Source organism: Cibotium barometz, chromosome 53 (assembly GCF_041138505.1).
Source record: "Cibotium barometz isolate CiBa-2024 chromosome 53, ASM4113850v1, whole genome shotgun sequence".
Lineage (NCBI taxonomy): Eukaryota > Viridiplantae > Streptophyta > Polypodiopsida > Cyatheales > Cibotiaceae > Cibotium > Cibotium barometz.
The window spans coordinates 22,362,040-22,371,691 of record NC_141098.1 but is presented as its reverse complement, the minus strand read 5'-3'; positions in this window follow the sequence as shown (position 1 = coordinate 22,371,691).

Genomic DNA, 9,652 nt, shown 5'->3' with positions numbered 1-9,652 from the left:
TTGCTCTAATATCCACCCAGAGGCAAAGAAATCATTGTCTTTGCTGTATGCATATGTGCACCTTGGATTGCATAGCTCATAACATCATCTTGATCTTTGATGATGACTTTCAATTCATGTTGAGGTCTTCTCCATCATGCATAGCATCTAGTACACCCTTTAGTTCTCAATAATCCATAGCATCTAGGACACTCTTTAGCTCTCAATAATCCATAGTGTCTATTACACCCTCTAGATCTCCATCCATAGCATTTGGTACACCCTCTAGATTTAACTCCTTATCTTCTAATTCTTAAAATATTATTTTAATCCTGAGAAAATTTTGTATAACATACCACCATTTTCGATCATTGTGCTCAATGTATACACAAAATTCATGCAATTAGTACCATTTGGTAAAGTATTTTTAGATTTCATTTCAAGTAACACATCGTACTATGTACTCATTTTTCAGTATGTCTATATAGTACTAAGGATCTATCTTTTGTACTTGTTGACATTGTTCCAGGTGAACATATATGTCACTTTGGACTGTTTAAAAAGTTCTCATTAATTTTTATACATAAGGATATATATTTTGTACTTTCTCACATTGTTCTAGGTGAACATAAGTGTCACTTTGGTATGTCTAAATTCTCAGTAAGTTGATTAAAAACAGAAGTCACTTGCATCCTTTCTAATAGTTAGTGTGGGATCTCTCCAATATATCTCAAATCACTTGCCATCAAATAAAAATATTATAAACTCTCTAAAATTAACCTCAACATGTCAGAATATTGGGACCTCTAGTAATTGCTCCACACACAAAAGTGTCGCTCTTATGACCACATTAAGGAATACTACTTCTTGAATTATACAGTGTAAAAATAAAACAATTGCTATTTATGTATGCTCATTTAAAGTAGTTAAGAGAAACTTGTATATATATATATATACATACACACAAAAATCACTCCCCCTAAAGTACTCCCACTCCCTTTTTATATGTGAGAACATTTTATAACCATGCCAGTGTCATATCCTTTGGTAGAAGATAAAGGTTTCTCTTGCTTCTATCTAGAAATCTAGTAGATGATTTATTAATAACTCTATAATAAGGTATACAATGAAAGATAGATAGCCACTCCTACACCCTTTGATATCCTCTCCGGATGACTTTGCATAGGTGAGAGAAAGTTTCTAACCATTCGATTGTCAAATTTCCATCGTCATATCCTTTCATAGAAGACAAAAATTGGTTGTGAATTCTTTGTTTTAATGCCTTCTCTAAAAATCTAGTAGATGATTTATTAACTATAGATCTATAATTAATCATAATTAATACTAACTAATATAAATCTAGTACCCTAAGATATAATCATGCATAGTCCACATTAAGCATTAGGGGAAACTTGGGCTCCAAATGGGCCCTTCCTTTAAGGGCTTTCTCTCTCCTCTTGGATTCTCGAAAAAGTGCAAAAATAATATTATTATATTGGGTTTCTCTCTCTTCTTTTCGAATCTAAATTCGCATTTTTCATATTTTCTAAAGTGATTCAATGCTTATTTTATTCTAATGTTCTTAAATTCTACATAAATTCAACCACTACTAGTGGAAATTCATAAATGTGAAAAGTTAGTACTCTACAAAGTAAGAAAACAAGTACGAGGATATTTCTAAGAGATGTAACTATGAAACTATATTTCTGACATAAATACAACATGGAATTAGAAGATGTTGATTGGAAATAGTGACATTTTTTAAAAGAACTCGAATATATCTTTGGAAGTGAAATTAGTATTTTGAAAAGTTATTTTTTTCAGAGCAATTAAACACGCTTAAGTTCTATTCTAGTGCATTTTCATGAAGTTATGGTGTTTGTCATTAGGGAAGTTTTCCTAATTCAATAGCCACTCTTCTCCATTTAAATTTTCCTCCATTCAAATCTTCAATCTCTCAAGGAAGCCTCTAAGCTTTCACCTTAATCTCCTATTTCCTCACATACTATTTTTGCATGGACAACAATGAAGAGAGATTTGTCTTTCTATCCCTTAACCCAATAACCACCTAAATTTTTAGTCTTAACTTCTTTGATCAAATATGTTTATGAGGTTAATGCTGGCTTGCTTGGTTACACAACAAGCGAGGGGGAAGCCTTATATCACGCTGTACTAACTTGCACTATACAAGGTCTATATTACACTAATATGCAGCAAATGGGTCTCTAAAGCTCAGGATACTCAGTTTTTCGTTGCACAAGTATGCAACATAGCCAGTCGAACATAGGCATCCATATTCGCGCTATAATGGAAGCATATATTGCAAGTCAATATAATGTGATATAGAGTGGATGTTGGTGAGTCAAGCCTTTTATCGTGTTGTACTAAATTATAATAGACTAGGTCTATATTGCGCAAATATGTAGAAAACACTAAAAAGTGGCTTCTAAAAATGAGAGTATGGGCAGGCGTTTGCCCGTAGTGTTCCAAATTCATGTTATACTGACCTTGTTTAAATGCAAGCAAGTACAACGTGATTTAGGGTGGACGCTCTCGAGTCAAGCCCTCAGGTGCACTAGAGGTTTTGCATAGTGAATTATGTTCCACAGACTAACACTTTAGTCTGGATCAAGGATTGGACTTGGATCAATGGTGTCAAACTAAAGGAGGGAAAAACTAGAGCCATTTATGCACTAATGAAAAAGGGGGATGCCAATGTGTTGTATTGTAATAAAATATGGAATGTAAAATGGAGTTCTTCTAGTTGGAAAAAGAGATGGAACCTGATCTAGACTTGTCAGGTCCCTAGGAAATTTCAAGTTTTTTATGGAAAGTTTGCATGTGGGCATTACCTATTGGTTAAACTGCAAAAGAGAAACATGGCTAATGGCATTTGCCCTAGGTGTAGGTAATAGAAAATGGCAAACATGTGTTTTGGGAATGCCCAGATTTAAGGAGCACCTGGTGCAAAATGACAAAATGGACAGAGAAGGGTCTGAACATACAAACTTATTGGGAGGTCTGGTTACTTGGTAAGTTGTTAGTCAGTGTGATGAACTCAGTGGTGTTTAATATTATCAGAACTTGCATCTTATGGGAAATTTGGACTAGCAGGAATGAAATTGTATTCTTGAAGGCTACATATACAGGGTTGTAAGAGTCAGAGCTGATGCATAAATGTGTGTGCATGTGTTGATCTATATGTAATGTCACTAAAATTAGGTCTCCTGAGTTGGATTTGTTGATTGAGAACTTGCAGAGGAATATGCTTTGAATGTTGCCTTGATTTTTGATAAGCTTCAAACATACTAGGGTTCTTCCCCTAATGATGGATTACTGCAGGTGAGATGTTGGGTTGAGAAGAAAAGGCCTCCTAAATTTGGACCTAAAACTTAGAGGTGGTACCGCAAGGAAAAACAGACTAATCACACTTTTGTTGCCTTTATTGAGAACCCGGTTGGCACTAGACCCACAGTCAAAGTTTGGTCAAAGTGAGGGGGAATGTTGGAAAAGAGTCTCCCCATGGTTGTACTACAAATGCCATGATGGAGGCTTGCTTACTGCTGTGGTGTCAGATCTCTTGGGAACAATCTTGCTTCTTGTGTGAGGATGAAAGATGGAAGTTTTTATGTAAAATATTGAATGAGGTGAAAAAAGAGTGGATAGTAGTTTTCTCGCTCTGGTGTATGACAGATTTGGAATAGTTAATATAAATAAATATTACTGGTCCAAAAAAAACTCAAATGTTTGACTGTAGTCTGTTATTAAGGCCAAAATTGCATGGTTAAACGGTTACAGTTAAACAATGGAGGCTTCCGCCACACCATTTGCGATGCTGGCTGGATTGCTTCTAGTAGTGATCAAGTCCTTGAGTACTCGAGATTCCAACAGTGGATACGGCCAGTCCAGGGAGGAGCTGTGGCACCCTGTGTAAACCAATATCAACTCCATGCTCAATTGTGCGGTCATGATACTCCAATCAGCCTCAGAAACACACTCACAGAAGCCCGCTTCCAGACGGTCACGGTGTTTGTAACGCTGCCAGTGAGAGTCTACCGTTTTCTCTACTAGCTTGTGCACGAGGTGACCGAGCACCAGCATCGATTCTTTGGTCTTTCCATCCGGCATGGATGAGTCCATTGTGTACACACTGAGAAGGCGCAACAAAGTGTTGAGTGCTGAGGCGCCCCCTGTAATCGTGCTATTGGCGTGAGAAAACCCTCTTAATTTGTGAACAGATGATCTAGCATATTGCAAGAGGCCGAGAGCAATGGCTCGGGTCCGATACAAGGACCTCTAGGATCCCCTCGTGATCGGGGGAATATGCCGCACGTGGGTGTAAGAAGAACATGCATGGCTCGTGGATTACCCCCTTCGCTTCCACAATCTCTTCCAAGCGTGCCACCACTTCGTCCAGCTTCAGTGTTTGAACGCACAGGCCGGACCAGACGCACACCCTTTGGGACGCAAGGGCGGTCTCTGCGTTCAGCAAATCGATGGCCACGGTATTGATTAAGCCCGGAAAGAGAGCCCTGATGACCACCAGCCTCGTGATCTGGGACCTCAACTTGGAGTGAACCAAGCAAAAGCCCCTCCCCAGCCCAGCCGCTTCATGGCAAACATGAGATTGCACAACAAAGCCTCAGATGAGAGCTTCAAGACAGCTGCCAGAAGGACGTATACCGACAGCTCAAAGCCCTCCAGGCGCCCCAGAAAGTTCCAGAAGAAGGTTGATGTCCGAGATCCCAACACAGTGGTTTGATACTTGAAAGGGAAGCCGCTCGTGACAAGCACGTGCAGAAACCTCTTCGTTTCCGGCCACCAGTCCTCACTCAATGTAGAAGTATGCATGTCGTGATGGGCGGCAGCTACAATCTCGGCTAGCTTCCCTGAGTGGTAAATGAAGGCAGGCAAGCTTAGCACGGCGGCTAAGAGCAAACATTGGAGCTGGAGGATCCCGCCAATGATTCTCCATGTCAGGGGGCTATCTCGAGCTGTTATGAGGCCCCAGAAGGTGAAGACAGCTACGAGCATGCCAGCGGATATGAGCAAGCATGATCCATCCACCCATCCGAAGACGTCCTCCATGGAAGAAATTACGGATCCGCCCATTAATTCATCTTGGGATGTCGCAGAGGAGGAGAGAAAGAAGCCGGTGGCCTTGAGCTCGGCTCTGAAGCCCACCAAGCGTGCGTGAGTGGCATTGGCAAAGCTGGGTACTGGCCAGAATGTCTTTGTTGAGGCAAGCACAACCTTGGAGGTCTCCTCGTCCAGATCTGCCATTGCTCTTCTGCGCTGCTCCGTCCACGTACGGGGTGAATGGATGGAAACCAACCATGGGTAATATGCCTCGTAGGAACGGCCCACTACCAGAATTATGAGGCCTGCTACTACACAGTACCAAGAGATCTTATCATACTGCACAAGTACTACAGCCAGCAGAGTGTAGCTTCTCGCTCTTGAAAATAAACGCATCACCACGGCATACCATACAGTCCCAGCTTCTGGTGATGTCTCCCACGAGCCACAGAACCTACTAGAATAACAGATCTCATATCGTTATGCTTCTTCTCCATCTTTAAGTTATTTAATCAACACAGGAACTACATACACTCTAAAATGAACTATATATATTCGTTACCGAAAACGCGCTGCTGAGAACAGGAAAAACACAACCAGATATTGGTGATGTGTATAGGTGCTTCCGGTCTGCCATAGTGCAAGGGCATCCATCTCCATCTTCACGCTGGACAAGAACCAGGAGCGCAGTGTCCCTTGGAGCCACGGTAGCCAGTTCGCCCCTCGCAAAATGGTGAGAAACACAATTGTTACAATATTTATCACCACGCTGTAGTCCCCATACAGCCCGCCGTAATTCTGCCACAGGTTACCTAGTATTATGAGGCCCTGCGCCGACGTACTAGTCCTGGCACTAGAACTCCAACCGGAACTTGTGTTCATGTTGAAGAGAGTTGCGACGGCTGCATGCAGAAGCCGGGGAGAATATCCCAGCGGCCGGGCGGTGAGGAGGCGACCTTGCTCGCTCCTCCAGGTATGCGTCCCTCGTATAGTGCAGCAGCAGGCATATATATATCCGATTAATGTATCCATGCTAATTAAATGATTCGTCTATATTACGTACATGGGAAAGTCCGTGTATTTGACAATGGAACCTGAAGGTCCACAGTCCAGGCTCCACAAAGTCATAAAAAGCGAAAATGGAAGATGACCAAGGAGGCAGGACCACTGCACGAACACGCCAGAGTACTGGACACGCTATATAATTCAAGAGTGATATAATTCACAAGAACCCTTCCTTTTTTCTGGATGATTTCAATATGCCAAAGTGGAAACTACACGCCAAACTGAACAAGAGTAAGGTGACAGGTCTACGTTTTGCCGTCGAAGTTCGGGACTTCATTCAAATTTGAAAAGTTCATCAATCAAATGGGAAATGGGCTCACCTTTCAAATTTGAGGCCTGAATTATTAGGTTTTGTGATCCATGCAACTCCCTCCCTATATTATGGGGATTCATAATTTCATACCAAAGGTTATTTTTTACATGACCAAACCTATTTTTTTGGGCTATTTTTTGGGGGGGTGGAACTTTTAAGTTACAACACACACTACAAGGTTATGGGAGTCCTAATGACAATTAAAGTGACACTATGGTCCTCTAGTAAAGCATCGATAAGAATATCGTATCTAGCATGTCACATAGCGCCTTTCCTTGCAATACCTTTTATGTCACTTTAACGATAATTTTATGTTCAAATTATGTCTCTAAGCGACTCACTAGGATTTACATTCTATTTCACTCCATGTCACACTGAAGAATTTTGCCGCCCACTGATGAATGCACGTAGACTTTGGATCCCTTCAGATTCAGAAGTCGGCTCGACTGATGATCAGTGCACTATGATAAGCCGCTCTTTGAAACTCTGCCACACCACCATGTGTAGCTTGTGTTCCTTGATCGTCAACCGCTTGTCGTCTGCTTCATTGCTAACAAAAATCCACTACTTCATCCGGAATTCATCCACTCTTGCTTTTGTTGTGGTTGGCTTGGTACCATTGCGTCTCCTTTAGCACAGTCCGGCTAGCCACAGCACGCATGTAAGAGAGATCACCATCACCATGCCTCACAAGCGGTATTGAACCACCTTCGTCATCTACAAGACACCCTGGGTATCGAGGTCTTGTGGTCACCAAGTGTTGGGGCCACAGCCCCAACAGGGAGAATAACATACACGAGAGACTCTCAAAACAGCAAATTGTATGTACGAACAAGAAGAGAGATAACTGATTCACGTTCATTATTGAGAAGTTACATCAATATAAAGAAGCATTGCACCCCTTCGTGTGCCACACACACACACACACACACACCTCTTGGCATCCCGAAAGTACATATTTTTAATGCCCTAACAGTGTGGAAGTACCAGATGACAAATTTCCTGAAAGGCAAAGGCTATTGGGCCTTGATTACAGGTGATGAGGAGGAGCCAAGGCTCCTAGTGGAGAATGTAACTCTCGCACAAAGGATGGCACACAAGACATGGACAGAAAGAGCATTTAAAAGTGTTGCATTACTTCTCTATATGTGTGTTAGATGCCATGCTTTGTCATATACACGATTATGGAACTCCTAAGGAAGTATGGGACACTTTGGTGTGAAAATGTATGACACCAACACGCAGCCCAAGAAGATGCAATTAAAGCAGAAGATGCATAGCTTGACTCGCAACAACAAGAACATAAATGATTATGTGCAGGAGATAAAGGGATGTGCAGATGCATTGGCATCTATTGATGCACCCATCCATGATGATGAAGATGTTGTTGCAATCACATTGAATGGTCTTGGAAAAGACTACAAAGCTTTTGAGACCTCGATTAGGGTTCGAGGTGGTGAGTCTTTAGAGTTCGAGGAGCTTGTCTCCTTACTTATTGTTGAGGAGATGAAGCTTGGACTTGGTTCCTCATCTAGCAGCAGTGGTCATGCTAGGGACCAAGCATTCTATTCATTTTGTGGTGCTAGAGGCAAGGGGAGATCTGCTTCTAGAGGTCGTACAGGTGGTCGTGGATGGTATGATAGACCTCCACACAACAACAATAGGATTCTCAACCATCATATGGTGCTCATGGTGGTAGAGGTTATGCTCCTCATGCTAGAGAAAGGTCCATGCCTAGTAGAGGAGGAGGTCATTGGCAACCTCAACAACAACAGGGAAGTGGCATTGATTGCCACTATTGTGGTAAGCTTGGACATATGGCCAGAGACTGCTATAAAAAGAAGAATGATGTACGAGGTGGTAGAGTGCAGTATGGTGGACATTATGCATCTACTAGCAATGTTGGCAATGAGGATCATCTGTTTGCCATGAAGCATGTAATGGGCAGTATATCATTACACAAGGAGAGTGATGATACTTGGTATATGGATTCAGGTGCATCAAACCACATGACAGGTCATGGTGAGTGGTTTGACAGGATGTTGCCTACGCAAACACAGGGCTATGTGGCTACAGGGGATGACACTCAGCATCCCATTACACATGTTGGTAATATTCCGCTCAAGATGCATGATGGGAGAGTCAAGACAATGTCAGATATCTTGTATGTGCCGACCATAACAAAGAATCTTGCATCCGTTGGTCAAATGGTTGAGCAAGGAATGCAAGTGAGATTCAATGAGCATGGATGCTTCGTTGAAGATTTCAAGAATGGTTGTAGGTTGATTGCCAAGGGGCAAAAGGATGGCAGGCTATTTAAGTTGATGCAGGTAGCCCAGAATTGAAGTCGGCCATGTTCTCAAAAAGCCAGGGTGTTGTGCCTGACATAGACATATGGCGGCACAAAAGGATTGGACATGTGAATATGCAAAAGTTGAAGTCTATGCAAACCAAGGGTATTGTTGGTGGTTTGCCTAAGTTCAAATATGATGGTAGCAACCATGTGTGTGATGCATGTGAGTTTGGAAAGCAGGCAAGGTTGCCATTTCCAAAGGATGGCCAGATCAGCAGGAGGCCATTGGAGATCATACACAGTGACATATGGGGCCCCACACAGAGTCCATCTATTAGTGGTTGCAGGTACTATGTCACCTTCATTGATGATTTTAGCAGGATGACATGGATCTACTTCTTGAAAGAGAAGAGTGAAGCACTTGGGAAGTTTATGGAATTCAAAGCATTGGTGGAAAAACAATATGGCCAATGGATAAAATGCATAAGGACAGATGGAAGTGGGGAGTACACCTCACATGCATTTGACAGGTTCTTCCGAGAACATGGGATTCGGAGACAGATTACTTGCAGGTACTCACCTCAGCAAAATGGTGTTGCTGAAAGAAAGAACAGGGTCATTGGTGAGATTGCTAGAGCCATGCTTAATGAGAAGAGTATGCCAAATTACTTTTGGGCCGAAGTATGTGCTACAGCGGTGTACTTGTTGAACAAGACACCTACAGCTGCCATACATGAGAGTACTCCTGAGATGAGGATGACAGGTTGTAGGCCCGACATTGGACATTTTAAAGTCTTTGGATGTGTGGCATATACGCATGTGCCAGATGAGAGGAGGAGAAAGCTGGATCCAAAGGCTAAAAAATGTATATTTATTGGGTATGCACAGGACAGGAAAGCATACAAATGTTATAATCCAATGAC